Here is a 17,832-nt window from a genome sequence, read left to right on the forward strand (position 1 = left end):
GACAAGGGTAGCATGACCTTTGGTACATTGGATTGAAGGGACAACTTTCAGGCAAAGCTAAATGGTACACCAGAAACTAGGTGGAGGAAAACTTTCCCCGCCTCATTCATTAAAAGATTTTGGGGACTAAAATCATCCCAAAATTGGGAGGTCTAATCCAAATTGCATCATTATATTTTTTTTCATCCATATCGATGCATTTGGAGTGGAAAAAGTGGAGGAATCATCTCACGGGACCGTTTCTACCAGTGGGACCCAGTTTGGTGAAACGGGGTCTAAAACCTTCCGAGAGTGTTTTGAGGCATCAAATGACATTTTTAGGGGTAAACATTTTCTTCTTTAGAGTGTCACCTTTTCATGCTATTATACACACATATATCTTTCCAGCAGCGCAAGAAGCACATCAATCGGAGTATGTATGCAAAAGTTATGCCACTCAGAAGTTTACCTTCCTATTTTCACACCTATAGTTCAGGAGAATGTCGTGTCAGCCCCCATTATTCATGGAAAAGGGCCTAGCCACATGATTGTGATGTAAAAGACTATAGAAGATTCTATATTGTAACTTTATTTAAGACTTGATGTAGTTAAAATTAACCACTAGTAGGCTATCTAGTTTTTTTATAATTGGGCAACTAGGAGGAAGAGGCATTCCATTCTTTCGAGAGCATTTTGTTCCATAGTTGAACAAAGATAGACAATAGAGATAAGTGGTAGAGAACACAGATGGTCTTTTTGCACTGTAGCATCTCACGGGCCACAGGAATTACTTCTTTGTACTTGTAACCATATTTCCAGACAGAGAAAGAGAGAGAAGCGGCCTCACCTTCCAGCTGGGTTTTCTCCCGAAAGGGTTTCCCATAGAGCATATATTGTGTCTTTTGTGTGTGTGTGTGCTTATTTTGTCTTTCTCTACTTTTCTTTATAATTTCCATTCGCATGCATCCACTAATTACAGTTAAATCCATATATATTGAAGTTTAATAAACTGTAATGGTATAGAATTTTCAGAGTTTTATTATAATATTATTATATCTGTTGTGACGAACTGTCCAGTGGAATATCCACAACATTTTATGGATCATTTGGTATTAGAGCAGGTTTCTTTGGGAATTTGTGGATATTTGTAGGGGATCTAGGTCAGTGGGGTCCAAAATCGTAAAACCCTAATCATGGCCAACAAATTTGAGGTGAGGTTTTCGCGGCTTGAACAACAAGTCACGATATAAACCGCAATGTAAACCTCCTAATGGCGGCCCTAATAAATATGTTGGTGATATTTGGAGAAGATGGGGGTTCGAATGTAGAGGAAAATTCAGAAGGGGGATCAGGATATTGGGAAGACATGGAGAACCAGCCGAAGAAAGAACCCGAAAAAGATCAACCCAGTTCGAGTGTCATGAATCAATCTCTGTTCAAAATGGAAGAAAAATTCTATATCAGAACGTACCATGACGATATCGGCACTCTAAAGTTGAATCACTTGATGCAAAAACTGGAAGCTTATTTCAACATCCATAATATCGAGGAAGCGCAAAATATCCCATTCGTGCGGCTGAAATTAGAGGGCCATGCACTAACTTGGTGCGAGAGCCACACGGAAAACCTAAGGTTGGAGGGAGAACCTCTAGTGACTAAGTGGGAGGATTTTAAAAACCTCATTAAGTCACAGTTTTATACCATTAGGTACGTGGAGTACCAGTGGATCCAGTGGCATTACTTCAAGCAAAATTCGACCAAAGCGTGCAAGAGTACACCACAAAATTCAAAAAGGTGGCTATAATGTTGCGTATCTCTCTAAAGAACCTAGATGTACTCCTCAAGTATTTGGGGGGTCTGCACTGAAATATGTGTGAGAAAGTGATGTTGTTCAAGCCCAAATCGGTGGATGAGGCTTCTGTACATGCACAGTGCCTAGAGAACATAGGCCTAAAAAGAGCACAATCAAGTGGATCGAAGCAGAAGGAGAAACATGGAGCTTCTAAGGAGGGGAAGAAGAAGAAAGAAGGGGGCGAAGTTAAAAATATGGAAGCCACAACACACCAGTGCAAAGATCACAACAACCACTGCAACATTGATGTCCATACAGAGGAGAAGTGTTGGAAATTACATCCAAAGTTGAACCCGGAGAACAAGAAGAAAGATAATAAGAAGAAGAATCTCATGGCCACTGATTTGAGCTCGGACATGGATGAGAAGATCGTTTGTACATCAGTGCAAAAGGAGGTGAATCTAAGTAGCATTTAGCAATATGAAGAGAAATAAATTACCAAACTCTTCCATATAAAGATATAGGTCAAGAAGAAAAATATTGATGCTTTGTTTGAGTCAAGATTTCAGGCGAATCTCATTGCTGGGGAGTTGGTCAAGGAGTTGGGGTTGGAATTTTGTGAACATCCAAACCCATATCCACTGGGATGGGTTAATAAAGATGCAAAGTTTAAGGTAACAAAAAAATGCAAAATTATATTTGCTACCAATGTTGATTTTATTGATGAAGTAGATTTGGATGTGGTTCCCATTGATGTATGTGGAGTTGTGTTTAGGAGTCCATACATGTACATGCATGATGCAATATTCATGCGAAGAGTTAACCAATATCGACTCATCAAGGATGGAAAATCATTCATGGTCAACGTGCACAAAGGCAAGTCAAAAATTTCACTGGTAAGTGCCAGCCAAGCCAAGAAATTGATCAATTCCAGTAAGAAGTATGTTTTATTGTTTTTAAGAGAAAGTCTGAAGAGGAATCAATAAGAGGCAAGGAATCCCTAGAGGGGTGTACTAACAAACAAAAACAATAGTTGGAGGATTTTTTAAAAGCATACAAAGATGTGTTCCGAGAGCCTAAAGGGTTACCACCCAAGAGAGAAGCAGAGCACAAGTCTAGCTATTGCCATACTCCCCATTATCAAATATTGGGTTATACAAGCAGTCTATTATAGAAGAAAGTAAGGTGAAGAAACAGTTGCAGCGGCTGCTAGAAAAGGGTGTCATTTGACCAAGTACATCACCATGTGGGTCACCCATCATCATTGTGCCAAAGAAGGATGTGACATCGCGGATGTGTATAGACTACAAGGCGTTGAATAAACCAAGCCTAAGAATAGTTACCCCTTGCCCAGGATGGACGATCTGTTATATTGGTTGCAGCAAGAAAATTATTTCACCAAGCTGGACTTGAAGTCCAGATATCACCAATGTTGATTTGGGGTAGCATTGGATGTGCTCTAGCCACGAAATTTGGTGGAGAGGCTAAGGCACATGAGATCTCCAATACCCAGAAAGGGTTTGGGTAGATTCTAAACAGTTTGGGAGATATTGAAATAATTAATGTTTTTAATGGAGTCCCTAAGTCTAAACTTAGGGAAATTAAAATATTAATGTGAATTAATATAAAACTGTGTTAGAATGGTCCAAAGGTCATGGATCAAGCCATATCTAATCTTAAACGTTGATTAGGGACCTAATCTCGGTCGTTGATCTGTCAATGAGAAAAGTATAAGAGGAGGCTTGAGGGTCACATGGAGAACACACCAAGAGATCAAGATTTTGACTTTCTAGGGCTGGGTTTGCTAAGAAACTTGAGAGAGTGATCTGGAGTTGAAGCTGAGGGGCAGTGAATACAGAAGAAGAGAGGCAGAGATAGTTCCAGGAGGATCAGTGCAGCAGCCAGGAAAGCTGACGCAGAGACCAGAAGCAAGAATAGCCAAGAACAACCAGAACTGTTGGGAACTACCAAAACTAAAGGGAAAGATGACGTGGAGAGAAGAAGCCAGAACTGTCGGGAACAGTCGGAACTGTCGGGAAAGATGATGCAGAGGGAAGAAGTCGAAAGTGTTGGGAATAGCTAGAACTATCAAGAACTGCCGAAACTGCCAGGAAAGCTGACGCAGAGGGAAGAAGACACTAACGCTGGGGTTTTTCATGGGGTAGATTGGAGATGAGGAGTTGCTGGAGTGTTTATCCAGGGTTTTAGCCAAAGCATATATCTTTGAAGGAGAGGTACTACTATCGAGATTTTTTTCTGTTGCGTGAGCCAGATTTGGCACCGAGATTGTATTCTAAACTGCTTAATAAATCAAACCCTCAGATAGCTACACTAGGTTTCCCGCATTGGGTTTTTCCGAGGACATTAGTCCAAAAATAATGGTGTCATTTGTGTGCTTGTTTTTTTTTTTCCGTTAGTTGATGATCTGTAATGTGTTGAACATGTACTTGTGTTTATTTTTAGTATTTACATGGTAAATAACTTGTTAATTAATCAGAACAAGTAGGAAGGAATAAATCAGAAAGTACATGGAGGGTTTCTAACTGTTAGACTTAGAAACTTCAACATGGTATCAGAGGGTGGTTGCAAATCATAGGAGAACTAATGACATCAGCCGAGCAGAGCATCAGTAGTAGAAAACAATTGTCCCAATTGACAAAAGTGATTCCTAGCAGCAAAACAACAAGGAAGGGGTGACGCAGTGCCTGCATCATCAAGTTCGGGCCAAGAAGAGGATGCACAAAGGCTGAGGGAGGCAAAAACAGGCTCACACAGAGGCCAGTAGGGATGACACAGTTGGCTTAGGGAGCTAGTTTTTCAGTGTTGGGACTACGCAGAGCCTAGGAGCTCTCATGTTCAGGTTGTTAGGGTTTAGGAGGTTGTGGATAAGTTGTAGAGTGGAGCTGGTGGGGCACGGTTGTCAGAACAATACCTAATAGGGAAAATCCAAGGAGGAGGGAGTTGCTACCGAAGGTTTCTAGCTGAGAAATCTGTATCAGTGGTGCGGTTGCACAGACAATCAGAGTAGGGGGCATCTCGACATCGGCAAAAGGATTTCCAGGAGGGAAATCAAGGCTCAGATGGAGTCACATCGAGAACTTCCAGGAGGGAAGTAGAAGAGCAGCAGAATGGCACTACATGGAGTAAGAGACGAGGATAGACTGGACGGAGCCTCAAACTTCATAGTCTGGAAGGCCAGAATCTTATCCATACTTAACAGAAATCATGTCAAGCACTTCGCCTTGAAGACAATAGTGGTCCTAGTTGACCCAGCTCACAATGACAAGTATGAGGAAGCAATGTCGAGGGCCAAGAATATCATTCTCAATGGGGTCAAGGATCATATAGTACCACATATCACCGAGAAGAATACGACACGAGATATGTGGGAGGCCCTAACCAAGTTGTATCAACATAATTCCATGTAGAAGAAGATGCTCCTAAAAAATCACCTGCGGTCATACCAGATGCAGAAGGGAGAATAGATCGACACCTTCCTCGGTCGATTGAAGGAGATCCGATATCAGCTAACTTCCATAGGGGCCACACCAAATCCAGAGTTGATGGTGAGAACATCCCTGAATGCAATCTCGGAAGACTGGGAGGTGTTTGTCCAGAGCATACTACGCAGGGTGACCCTTCTAGATTGGGACGAAATGTGGGCGGCTCTTCACCAAGAAGAGATCATGAAGGTGACCAAGATGGGAAGCGTCAACAAGGGGATCAGAATCAAGAAGGAGAAGGAGCTGGATGTTGCCCTAGCATCTGAGGGTAAGCAAGAAAAGTGGAAGAAGAAGGACCTATCCAAGGTCAAATGCTTCCACTGTGGGGAGCTGGGTCATTATGCAACCCAGTGCCTGAGGAAGAAGAGAAAGGGAGATGCTTCCGAGACCAAGGCAGCGCCAACAAGGGCAAAGAAGGAAGTGGAGGCAGACGTTGTATGTGCCATGAGTGCACACACACCACTTGAGTGAAAGTGGCAAGACATCAAGCTATAGTCAGGAGGACTACAGAAGATGAGGGGTAGGATCCTCGAGGTAACCAACCTCTTGGATTATACCCGGCTATGGGAGCCTCGAAGAGGAGTAGCAGGACTGGCGGATGTTGGTAGTAATGGATGAGAATGGAGCGGCAGAAAGAGCTATATTGCAGGATTCCCATGACAGCACGAGGTTAGCAAGCTGCAACAATGTGAGAGGCACAGGAGTGTTGCACCAGTGCAGGATGACACAGAGAGGTGTGAAATTGTGCGAGATGCAGAGAGTTGTTACAGCAATGCAGACGTCAGAGAGGGAGCACTTTTCAGTGACAGAGGGAGCTTCAGCATCGAGAGTGTCTCTAGCCTGATAGAGATGTCAGAGTTGGAAGATCAGTTACTTACTTCTCAGTAACTGAGTTACATTGTAGCAGTTAGCAATAGCAGTGCTATGGGCAGCACGATGCAGCATGATGAGAGGGGATGTTGTGCAGACGCAACAGTGGCAGTGGCAGGGCCATTGGTAGTAGCATGGATGCAGATGGAGATGTTGTACGGATGCAGAAATGGCAGTACAGGATGTAGCAGTACAAATGATGGGCAACATGCCTAGCATCAGGGACTGATGTCGAATGATCAGAGTAATACTCTGTGAGGAGTATTTCTAGAGCATAGTCCTTGCTAAGAGGAAGTGTTGATTTGGGGTAGCATTGGCTGTGCTCTAGCCACTAAATTTGGTGGAGAGGCTAAGGCGCATGAGATATCCAATACCCAGAAAGGGTTTAGGCAGATTCTGAACAGTTTGGGAGGTATTAAAATAATTAATATTTTTAATGGAGTCCCTAAGTCTAAACTTGGAGAAATTAAAATATTAATGTGAATTAATATAAAATTGTGTTAGAATGGTCTAAAAGTCATGGATCAAGCCAAATCTAATCTTAGACATTGATTATGGACTTAATCTCGGCCATTGATCTGTCAATGAGAAAAGTATAAGAGGAGGATTAAGGGTTACTTGGAGAACACACCAAGAGATCAAGATTTCGACTTTCTGCGGCTGGGTTTGCTGAGAAAGTTGAGAGAGTGATCTAAAGTTGTAGCTGAGGGGCAGTGAATACAGAAGCAAAGAGGCAGAGATAGTGTCGGGAGGATCAGTACAACAGCCAAGAAAGCTGACGCAGAGGGCAGAAGCGGGAACTGTCGGGAAAGCTGACGCAGACGGAAGAAGTTGAAACTGTTAAGAACAACCAGAACTGTCGGGAAAGCTGATGCAAAGGGAATAAACCTGAACTCCTGGGAATAGACAAAACTATCAGGAAAGCTGATGCAAAGGGAAAAATCCAGAACTATCGGGAACATCCGGAACTACCGAGAAAGTTGATGCAGAGGGCAGAAGAGGCTGAGACAATCCTTAGAGGCTGGTGCTGCGGTTTTTCGTGGGGAAGATTGGAGCTGAGGAGTTGCCGGAGTGTTTATCTGGGGTTTCAGCCGGAGCATCTTTCTCTGAAGGAGAGGTACTACTGCCGAGATTTTTCTCTGTTGGGTGAGCCGAATTTGGCACCTAGATTGTATTCTGAAACTGCTTAATAAATCAAACCCTTAGATAGTTGCACCGGTTTTCCCACATTGGGTTTTTTCGGGGACATTAGTCCAAAAATAAAGGTGTCATTTGTGTGCTTGTTTCTATTTCCTTCAGTTGATGATATGTAACGTGTTCAGCATGTACTTGTGTTTATTTTCAGTATTTACATTGTAAATAACTTGTTAATTAATCAGAAAAAGTAGGAAGGAATAAATCAGAAAGTACATGGAGGGTGTCTAACTGTTATACTTAGAAACTTCAACAACCAAGTTTGAGTTAAAGAAGAAGATACATGGAGGACCGCATTCAAAACTAGGCAAGGTTTGTATGAGTGGTTAGTTATGTCATTTGACCTATGTAATGTGTTAGAGTCGGTCTAGTCAGTCCTCCGTCAGAGATCAAAACTCTTTATGCATTTCATTTTTAGGTGTCCCGCTCCATTCACTCAGCTGCATTCTGCTAAGGGCATGCCATAATCTGATGGAAAAGGTCATGCTAGTCATTTCCCCTCATGTCTGGCTCCTGCTGGCTTTGGTCTTTTGTTAATGATCACCAAAGTCCATGATAGTCAAGGTCTGGTCCTTTAATGGACAAAAGTCATTTTTGATCACTAGGTCTAGGGATTAATCAATTTGGTCTTTAAATATGTCGAGTAAAGCCATGCAGGCTAGAGTGAGGCCCTTATAAAGTAATGATTCAGAGAGTTTCATCATCATATGGATAAACTTCGACTGTTCTTTAAAACTCTGTTTTGAAGAAAAGTCAAACAGTGTCATTGGTGATAAAATTTTCAAAGAGATCGTCAGTTGATTTCTTTAGATGCAGTCATGGTTTCCGTGGCCAAATGTCCTGTTGTGCAATCCCTGCAAAAAGTGCCGAAAATTTCATCATTTGAGCTAAAATTTCAAAGGGAAAGTGAAAATCAGCGTTGCTATTAATCAGTGAAAAAGTGTCAAAACATAACATTAGAAAAATGGGTTTTTGGAGAAGCAAAAATCTAACCCATCACTTCCAAGTCTTTATAAACAATTTTCCACCAAAATTGAAGTCATTGTGCAAATCAAGTGCGTAGGGAGACATTGCAAAAGGTTTGAGTGTGCATCATGGTGTTTGGAGCAAGTTTGGAGGCCATTACAGGTGCGCGGCGCATATAGGCAGGGTGCGGCACACACACAGGGCGCAGTGCACACAGAGCTCGCCCGCAGTGCAAATTCCTAACTGGCGCGACACACACCTAGAGCGCAGCGCACTGGGTTTTGCGTGCGGCACACACAGACAAAGCACCAGAAACGTGCCAAAACTCCCTCAAATTTTTTGTGAAGCACATCAATTGCAAAGTAGGCTCGAAACATCGCTTGTTCATCAAGTTTTATGAGTGATATGGTGGTTTATGCCCATGATTGAATGCAACAAATTTCATAAAACCAACCACAAGAAGACACCAAAAAAACATTGATGCTAGGGTTGTATAAGTGTATGTTGATGCCAAGGCTCTATTTTTCCTGCCCTACCACTTTTCCTTATTCCCCTATGCCATTTTTCCTATTATCACTACCCTAACACTACCAAACTCATATTCCCTTTCCCCTCCTCCTATTGGTCAATAAAAACCCCAAACCCTACCTTATTAAAACCCCAAACCCTAACCTATCAAAATACCCAAAACCCCTACATATCCCTAAACAAAATTCTCCCTATAACCCCTATTCCCATTACATTACTCCCCTCCTAATACTCCCTTTGTTTCATTGTTCCCCTTGGTGGCAGATATCACAAACAACACCCAGCTTCACCATCATCAAAGGGCAGCCTTAATACAGTATATAAACAACAGTCATGGCATCTGAGGGTTCATCAGAGTATGAGGTGGAAACTCACAGTGATACAGCTTCAGGAGAACAGGCCCCCAGGAGACATCACAAGAGTGGAAAACATGTTAGGGATGAGCCAAACACCCTCATTGAATTGCAGGCATGCCCTCTTGCTATGTCATGTTTCCAGCACCTAGCATGTTTTGAATTTTGTCAAAGGGTGGAAAATGTTAGAGTTCATCATGAATTGGCCCGTCTTTTTGTGCTTCATCTACATGGAGGTCAGTCTATTTTGGCCGGGGTCACCTTCACATTGACACCCGAAACTATCTCAGTGGCAAAAGGCATACCAAATGTTGGAGAACAGTGGCATAAGAAGAAGAAGGTGGATAGGAAATACTATGAGCCTTACATTAAGGCCATTTGTTTGAGGCATCTCACAAGAGTCTTCCCATTCAGATATTTGAAATATGAGTATGCTCCGCTCATCAAATTGATCATGAAGTACTTCAGTTGTGAGGGGAGGTTCTCTCGCCTATATGCCTATCACATCAGGTTGCTCATGCACTTTACCAAGGTGCGGATGATGAACCTCCCATTTTTCATTTGCAGGAACATAGAGAGGATGAACAATTTCATGAAGCATAAGACCCCTCAGCAGTAGCTTAACAATGTTTATCACTTTGCTCTTATCCGGATTTTGGTGGATCATCAATTGGGATTGCAGGGCATTGCTTGGGAGGACTTCATCTCCCGTGACTTCTTCAGCGCTCCACATGTAGTATCAGAGGCAAAGCATGAGATAGGTGGTCCTTCTCATGAGTATGAGCGCCATGAGACCGCTACTATGCCAGTATTCATCACCTATCAGAGAGGCAGTAGACATTTGTTTGCAGCGCCAAAGCGAGTGTTATCTCCACCCGGGGTGGAAGGGGCCTCGCTTCCTACATCAATGACATAGGAACATGACAGAGGTAAGGAGCCCATGCATGATGAGGGGCCTTCAGGTGAGCCATCAGGTTAACAAGAGACATAATCCGTTCTCCTTCATGATGATGAGACAGATACAGAACCTACAAATGTAGAGCTTAGAGAGATCATCCAGGAGCAGCAATCAGTGATTGAGGCCTTATCCCTCGACTTGGAGAGGGCTAAGTGGAACATGAAATACCTGGAGCAGAGGAACAAACATCTTGAGGATTAGTGAGCGATCATGGAGCTACAAAACATTCGTGAGCATCGCCAAGATACACAAAGGAGAAGAGTTGAGCTCACATCATTGGAGCAAGAGATCAATGAGGACCGGGAGGCCCATCTCGAGAGCATTAAAATGCACTTGGAGAGGCTGCTGGACAAGGCCAACAAGGACCATGCCTTACAAAGACACATGGCTTTCCATTACAGGGCACGAAACATGAGTGCAAGGGCCTGGATAAAGAGCCTGAAGGCAAAATTGAGCAAAGCAACAAAAGATGAAAAAGAGGCAAAAGAGCAAGATCGGCTTCAAATCTTGGCTGAAGCTTCTTTGGCACATCATAGCACTTCATAGAGAACCTCCAGCCCAAATTCCAAGAAATTTGGGGAAATTTTGGGCACATGACAAATTTTTGGGCAAAACACAGGTTTTTTTCTCCCTGTGCGCCGCACCACTGGCGCGACGCTAAAAATTGGGAGCTCCAAATGAAGAATGGTTTGCATTTTTGGATTCATCATGAAAAATCATGACTACCGGTGCTTGGACAAGAAATTTTGGCAAGATCTGAGTCTCCAGGAGGTCAAAAACACCCAAAAAATGACCTCTCTGCCCCTATTTTGACACACATGAAGCAGTCTTGGGAGAATGAAGATTTGGATGGGCAAATGAGTACCAAATTCAGAAATTCCACTTGGGTTAGAAAGTATACAGGACATTCTTTCCAAAAAGCAGACTTGGGCACATTTTGGACTCCTACAAGTGCCTCAAAACAGGCTCCAAAGTGGCACAGTGCACACAGAAAATGGCGTGGAGCATATAGGAAAAAGCCCAATTTTACATCTGTTTCGCAAAATTTCAATTCGCGACTTCTCCAAGTGGGCCCGCTCATCTACATTTCATTTTTTTGGCACCTAAGGTAGCATTTAAAGTATTTTCGCTCCAGATTGGCTTCTATCCAAGTGGCGAAGGAAGGGAAACGGTCACCCAAGCCATTTGTCATGTTTGTAACGTTGCACCTGTAGCTGATGGTTGGCTCTTCACCTCCATTTTGTAATGATTTGAGTAAATCCCCAACCCTTTGGCGTTCTATCTCTTCATAGCACATTCTATATATTGTATGCAAACTATTTGCAAAAGGTTGGTTGGCTTGTAAGTTCTGGGAGACTGTGGGAAAGAAACTCTGCTTCTTCACTGTATATTTTTGACAGAGAATTAATGAAAGGCAGTAGCCTCTGTTTCATGAGATTCATGTGGTTGTGAGTGTAGAAAATGTGTCTCTTATGTTTTCATATATATTTTGTTATGTTTCAGAATTCAATTCATGTTCATTTCCAGTGAAATTTTCTGAGTTAGATAAGGTAGAATTCAATTTTATTGCTCTGCCTGTGGGAAAATTTCATGTTCAGTGTTCTTCAGTTGAAAAGGATTCATGTTCCTATGCCCTTTTCACTCTCCTAAACAATCTCTCCATTCCGCGTTATTTCAAACTAAATTGCTACACTTTCCGCCTACCTTGCCTCACGAAGTAATCTGCGCCTTTGTATTAAATTCTTTGTTCTTTGCTAACCATTGGTCCCATACCATCCCAGAAGCTCACTCATTCATAAAAATTGTTTCTTGTATCCCTATTCACTTACTAGCCTAAGATCAATACTTCACTGTAAGTAATCTCGGACCGTTTTTTGCTTATCTATTCACAGAGCGTGACTCGGAGAGAGCCCTCTCCTATTCTGGTAGGGCTAGCTACCAGACTGAGCGTGATTTGTGGTTACCCTGAATTTTGCCTTCCTTCAGCCTAGGGCAGATTTAGGTGCTAACATAATGTACCAACTATGTTTATGATATTAATAAATGATATATTGCGCCCTTTTATAGATTCATTTGTTATTGTCTTTCTGGATGTTATACTAGTATATAGTGTTTACTGGGAGGAGCATATTTCACATTTGATGCAAGTGTTGGAAACATTGAAGAAGTACCAACTGCTAGAAAATCTCAAGTGTGAGTTTGTGCAACAATCTTTGGTGTATCTGGGGTATGTGATTTATGGAGGAGAGCTGAAGATAGATCCTTCCAAGATGGAGGCCATCATGAAATGGTCGATTCTTACTAATGTTTCTAAACTCAAAAGTTTCATTGTGGCAGCACAGTACCTGAGGAAATTCATAGCCTCATTTTCAGCGGTAGCAACACTGCTTCACACCATAACAAGTGGCAAGAGAAAGTGGGGAAAAGATCAACAAGAGGATTTCGAGGAGCTAAAGAAGAATATCAATCAAGCACTAGTTCTGGCATTACCAAAATTGCATTGGCCCTTTGGAGTGGAGACAAATGCAAGTGGGTATGTTATGGGAGTTGTCTTGATGCAAGGAGGAAGGTTCATTTGCTACCATTTTGAAGTCTTTCACGGGGCAGTTCTTAACTACCCTACTATGATAAGGAGCTCTATTCCATGGTGCAAGATGTGAAGAAGTGGAAGCACTATCTAATGGGAAAGGAGACAGTAATCCACACAGATCACCAATCGTTACTGTACTTGCAGGCCCAAAGTAAGCTACAATAAACCAAACATTACAAGTGGATGGGGTTTTTACAACATTTTCATTTGGTGATCAAGTATAAGAAGGGTAGCACAACAATTTGGACGATATCTTTCAAGGCCACCCACATAAAAGATTATAGCGTTGGGGACTCTTATGCACATGGGGCCATTCACCCATGCTGCATACAGAGAGGCATATTCAAAAGATGAGGACTTCAAGGAGGTGTATTAGCAGTTGCAGAGTCAGAGTCATGTGCATGATGGTGACAACACCATTGACTACCATATCTAGGATGGATAAATCTAAAAACTAGATAAGTTATGTGTTCCTAAAGGTGATAATTTTCAACTAATTAGAGAGGCTCACACCTCCAAGGTTGCAGGGAAATTTGGTGTAGGGAACACTGTGGCTAACTTGTAGAGGTATGTGTATCAGTACAAGATGCAAGAGAAAGTAGTTAGGTTAATAAGACTATGCATGCTTTGTTGTACCAGCAAATGTAGCAACGAGAAATAGGGTCTATATCATCCCTTACCTGTACTTACTCATCCTTGGGAAAAAATTTCCATGGGCTTTGTGGGAGGTTTACAGACAACCAAGAAGGGACATGACTACTTGTTCGTGGTAGTTGATAGGTTCCAAAAGATGTGTGTTCTGATGCCCTGTAAAAATACCATCAGCAGAAAATAAGCAAAAAACTTGTTCTTTGGATAGGTTTGGGTGCACTTTTGGATACCAAGGAGCACCATTTCAGACAAGGACACAAGATTTCTTAGTGCATTCTAGACTACATTGTGGGAGAAGATGAACACAAAGTTGAAGAGATCAACAACATTCCATCCACAGACAGATGGGAAGAAAGAAGTAGTCAATAGGACATTGGTGTAGCTTCTGAGGGTATATAACCAAAAGCATTCGAAGACCTAGGATGAAAATTTGGTATATATATATAAATTATTATAACATAGTAGTCCACATTTCTACAGAAAGTCCCCATTCGAGACTTGTTTTGGATATTTGCCACCTTCACCTTTGGATATTGAATATGGGTAGAAACGAGGAGTGAGGGAATATCTTAAATGAGATGCTTTGAGGGTTCAAAAAACTATAGAGAAGATCAGGTAGATTTTTTTGCAGGTACAGGAAACACTGCAGAAGTCGCAGGAGAAGTATAAGACCAGGCATGATCACCATAGAACAGAGAAATCATTCAAGGTGGGGGACATAGTATGACTACATTTGAACAAGGAGAGGCTGCAAGGTCCTGGTAAGGAAATCAAGGCTCTAAGGTATGGTCCTTTTGAGATACTAGAAAATGAGGGTGATAACACCTATCAAATTAGTCTACCACCATATATGAACATTTTCTCAGTTGTGAATGTAGAGAATTTGAAATTCTATGAGCCTTCCATATTAGATTAGGAAGAGGAACATGGCCTACCTTTTGTGGAGGATTTGGCACTAAACACACAAGCAGAGTTGACAAAAAAATATAGTTTTTTAGAAGAGGTCCAAAACTACAAGACATGGGCAACATAACCTTTGGAATATTGGGTTGAATGGACAACTTCCAGGCAAATCTAATGGTACACTAGAGAGAAGGTGGAGGAAAATTTTCCCCACCTCATTCAGTAAAAGCTTTTGGGGACCAAAATACTCCCAAAATGGGGAGTTGTGATATGAATTGGATCATTATATTGTTTTTCATCCATCTTGATGCATTTGGAGTGGAAATAGAGGAGGAATCAGCTCACGGGACCGAATTTGGGGAAACAGGGTATTAAACCTTCCAGGGTAATTTTGAGACATCAAAAAACATTTTTTGGGGGTAAAACTTTGGTGTTCTATGCCACACATTTTCATGTTATTCAACGTGTAATCACCTGGATTGAACCTCAGGTTGAAAGAAAGCAATGCCAGGGTAACCACAAACCACGCTTAGCCAAGTAGCTAGCCCTAATAGGCCGAGAGAGGGCTCTCTCCATAAGGATCACAACCAAAATTACTGGATCAGGTAAAGGATATTAGGCTAGGTATAGTAGCACGAAAGTTTTTATTTGATTTTGGAAAGGTTTTGCCGGATCAGGAGGAGCTGGACAGTTTAGGTCTAGGGAATTAGGTTAGAATTTCAAGGTGTTCAATGGGGAAAGGTAGGCATAGGCTTTAGCACTTTAGGCTTAATGGTGTGAGGTGTTTAAGACTGGTGAGGAGTTGAGAAGAGCATGTGAAAATCATGGATCCTTCTCAAATAGTAAAAAACATGAAATATTGAATGATTTCCCAAGGCAGAGCACCGATACAATGGATTCTACCTATCAAACTTGATAACATTCAACTAGAAGCATGAAATGAATGATGGCATACATAAAACATGTAAACAAATGATTAAAAAAGAAGAAACTATACTAAAACTCCATACCATAGGGATCCCATAAAAATAGCTACAAATCTTATTAATCTCCTTGCCAAACTGCTTACAATGATGTGCAATCAAGCTCTGAGCATCCAACTGAGTCCAACCCCCAACAAAGAGAAAGAAGAAGAAGATATAGAAAAGTATTCAACCTCCTCCCATCCTCAGGGGTTGAATCCATAAGATGAGGAGCTAATCTAACTAATAATGAACAAGAAACAAGAATATAAGCATCATCAACAACTTGCCTCTAAAAGTGAAAAACTGATTCATTTGAGCTCAAACTAACTTCTAAAGCAATGAATCTACCCTCTATCACTATTTATCTATCATAGTTACATGCTAAGTCATCATTTACAATGGTAAATCATCCACCATGAGAGATAATCCATGATTACAGTCAAAAACTGGAAAAATAGCAACCCTGAGCAAAAATTGTCAAAAGCGCAGTGATAATTTCAAGTGCCTTTTGGAGGGCTTCCCGGAATCCAAATTGAGTTCATGATAGCTCATTCAAAATATCTCTATGTATAGTTTGTTGGCATTATGATTCAGGTGTTGTCCTTGATGGCAACCCATTCAGGTGGTAGATCACTATTCTTGATGATCAGCTCTCTATTTTTAAGAAGGACGCAGGCAATCTGTTCAGAAAGTGCGTCCCCACAGGTATACCATGCAGAACCCGCGTCCAGGGACGCAGGCCAGCCGTTCAGGGGGTGCGTCCACCCAGTGCACTCATTTCAAGACAGAGAAAAGCACGTAGGGGTTTCTTGTGTGGTATCTAGCCGACGGTTTTGTGTTTCTATGGTGTCGGCTCGTGGTATTGCTCCATGTTTTGGGGAGGAGCTTGCCTATATAAAGCAAAGGAGTTCATTTGGATTAATCATTGTCTTGGGTTGAATATCTTTTGGTGAGATCTAGTCCAGATCTATGAGGGCGAATCTTCTAATGGACTGTGATCTCTATGGCGCATGATCAGATCTGCAGATCTGACTGTTTGGGCTAGTTCCGAAGTCTTCATATCTTTTATATCTGAAGGGACGCAGGTTCAGTGAAGGGCAAGTGCGCCGAGACGCAGTTCAGTAAGGGCTCAGGTGCGTCTCTGAAGCGAAAGACGCGGCGCGATAGTATTATTGGACGCGTCTCTGAAGCAAAAGACGCGGCGCGATAGTATTGTTGGGTGCGCCGGTACGCAGAGCAGTTTAAAGGAACAGTGCGTCGGCACGCAGAGCAGCAGAAGGTAAACTGCGTCCAGTCGCAGGCCTCAGAAAGAAAAATTGCGTCCCTGTCTTAAGATGATCTGTTGACTGTATTTTTCTGTTCATAAGGTGTTCTGGGTTAGTTCTGTGATTACTGATCTGATAACTGTAGTGGACTGTAACTGTTGTATACTTGTTGATCATTTGATTCTTCATGAAAAGAAGTAGGGGGTTGTAGCTCCCTTCCAGGAGAGACTGGAAAACGAGAGAGAGTAGTAGCTCTCTGCAGGTTGCAGCCTGCGTACTGGTAAAGGACTGCACCAGTACAAAATCATTGTAAAAGAATTTCTAAATTGAAAGAAGATAGAGACATATTGCAGCAGGTGGTTTTCTCCCACATTGGGTTTCCACCTTACATCTTGTGTTCTTTGGTGTGACTGTCTATTTTCGTTGTTCATGCTCATTATTTTATGGTACTGATATGCAAGAATAATTCAAAAGATCAAATAAGGAAGATTTGTTAAATTGCTAGATAATACTGATTCACCCCCCCTCTCAGTATTATTTCCAACAATTGGTATCAGAGCAGGTCCTTCAGAAAAGCTTGATCGCTTGAAGGTAGATCGTTCATCATGAGCAACTACGAGAGAGAAGCATCAATCAGGCCACCGGTTTTTGATGGGACAAACTTCAATTATTGGAAGGTAAGAGTTACTGCATATCTTCAATCTCTTGGTACAGAAGTTTGGGACATTGTAGAAACAGGCTATGCTTTTCCTTCAGCTACTCCTACAGATCCAGCTGAGAAAAAGAAGTATGAAACAAATGCAAAAGCAGTCAGTACTCTATTAGGAAGTATATCCCAAACAGAATTCATGAAGGTAATGCACTTCAAATCAGCAAAAGAAATATGGGACAAAATGATCACGAGCTATGAAGGAGATGAACAGGTAAAACAAGCTAAACTTCAAACTCTCAGGATTCAATATGAGACTCTCAAGATGTATAATGATGAAAGTGTGGCTAATTATTTTCTTCGGGTAGATGAGATTGTTAATTGTATGAAAAATTTGGGTGAAGAAATAAAAGAGTCTATAGTAGTTCAAAAGATTCTAAGATCATTATCCCCCAAGTTTGAATCTAAAGTATCTGCAATAGAAGAAAAAGAAAATCTCCGTGTTCTCACTATGTCTCAGCTACATGGAATTCTAACTGCTTATGAAATGAGAAAGGGAGGTCCATCAGACAGAAGGGAGGCTGCTTTTAAGGCATCAGGCAAAGAAGATCACTATGAAGCAAGCCATGTTCCAGAAGAAGAGGAAGAAGAATCAAATTTTGTCAG

The sequence above is a fragment of the Pinus tabuliformis genome, chromosome 8, assembly GCF_031772625.1.
Source record: "Pinus tabuliformis cultivar Carrire ecotype Pingquan chromosome 8, CPIR1, whole genome shotgun sequence".
Classification (NCBI taxonomy): Eukaryota; Viridiplantae; Streptophyta; class Pinopsida; order Pinales; family Pinaceae; genus Pinus; species Pinus tabuliformis.